The sequence below is a fragment of the Oncorhynchus mykiss genome, chromosome 19 (assembly GCF_013265735.2).
Source record: "Oncorhynchus mykiss isolate Arlee chromosome 19, USDA_OmykA_1.1, whole genome shotgun sequence".
In the NCBI taxonomy this organism is placed as follows: Eukaryota; Metazoa; Chordata; class Actinopteri; order Salmoniformes; family Salmonidae; genus Oncorhynchus; species Oncorhynchus mykiss.
Window position 1 is genome coordinate 61,303,754 of NC_048583.1, and position 1,636 is coordinate 61,305,389.

The 1,636-nt window shown below is 40.3% G+C and overlaps 1 protein-coding gene across 1 annotated transcript in view; it reads left to right on the top strand.

The window, feature by feature from the left end:
* Positions 1 to 1,378, top strand: part of LOC110498404 (prospero homeobox protein 1) — a 62,710-nt gene extending 61,332 nt beyond the window's left edge. The window contains exon 8 of the mRNA XM_036955275.1: positions 937 to 1,378. The gene's annotated coding sequence lies outside the window, so the exon portion shown is untranslated. The remainder of the gene's footprint in view (positions 1 to 936) is intronic.
* The last annotated feature ends 258 nt before the right edge of the window (positions 1,379 to 1,636 follow it).

Genomic DNA, 1,636 nt, shown 5'->3' on the forward strand with positions numbered 1-1,636 from the left:
AGGCAAAGCTACTTGGCTACTTGAAGACTCTCAAATATATTTTGATTTGTTTAACACTTTTTGGGGGGGTTACTACATGATTCAATATGTGTTATTTCATCGTTTTTGATTCTACAATGTAGAAAATAGTAAAAAAAAAAATATACAAATAAACCTTGAATGGGTAGATGTTTCCAAACTTTTGACTGGTACTGAAAACATTTGGAAATTATGTATCTGCAACCATGTCACAGTACTTACAAACACACTGAGTGTACAAAACATTAGGAACACCTTCCTAATATTGAGTTGTACCCCCTTTGCCCCCAGAACAGCCTCAATTCATCGGGGTATGGGCTCCACTAGGTGTCGAAATCATTCCACTGTGATGCTGGTCCATGTTGACTCCAATGCTTCCCACAGTTGGTGTCAAGTTGGCTGGATGTCCTCTGGGTGATGGACCATTCTTGATACAAACACAGGAAACTGATGAGCATGGAAAAACCCAGCAGCGTTGCAGTTCTTGACACACTCAAACCTGTGCAACCGGCACCTACTACCATACCCCGTTCAAAAGCACTTAAATCTTTTGTCTTGTCCATTCACCCCCTGAAATGGCACACAAACACAATCCATGTCTAAAATTATCTCAATGCTTACAAATCATGATTTAATAACCTGTCTCTTCCCCTTCATCTACAATGAAGTGACATCAATAACCGATCATAGCTTTCACCTGGATTCACCTGATTAGTCTATGTTATGGAAAGGGCAGGGTGTTCCTAATGTTTTGTACACTCAGTGGTCCTCACTCAACAACAAAAAAAAAAGTATTGTTTTAAAATAACTTTAAAGTGGGGGGAAAAAAAAAGTGATTTTTTAGATGACATTTGAGAGATTAGACCGTATTGTTTTGTATCTACAGCTTAAGTGTTTTTTTTTTTTTTTGCGTTCCAGTAAAATAAAAATCTAAGCTGGGAGAGCGACGGAAACATACAGATAACTTCACCTCGGGGGACGAGTATGAAGAGAGACTAACTGTCATTTCTACCGTGGACATTTCAGACGCTCAGACATTTTTTTTATTTATTTATTTAACAAAAGTGTCCAATTAAACCGTCCAACTCCCTCCTTCAGCACTGGGACAGTACGAAGACTGCATATTCCTTCTATTCAAAAACAGAAAATCGTGTTGAGACGTTGTAGAATGGAACATTTCTACCGTGTACATTTGGGATAAGTTCCTTTTATCCCCTCCACTACACAGAAACAAACAATAGCCCTTCATATCCAACATATTCCCATACCTTGGACTATAAGGTATGGAGGAGATCAGACAAACACGCACTCTGCCGAGTGTTTGGATCATGAAGTACAGTAGCATTCCCCGGATCGCCAACCCCCCCCCCCCCCCCCCCCCCCTCACCCCCACCAAAACAACACTTCCAACCCAGCTGTCTGTTGTTGTTGTTGTTGATGTTGTTGTTGTTTATTTTTTTATTCTTCTTCTGAGACTCATCGGATGTTTTGACTGTGCCCCCTCCCAACTCTCGATGTGGGTGTTAGCCTCCCGGTTGTTAGCTGAAGCTAAAGTTAGCTAAACTCTGACTAGTATTTTGACTGATGTAAACTGAACTGTGAAGTTGTATAATTCTTG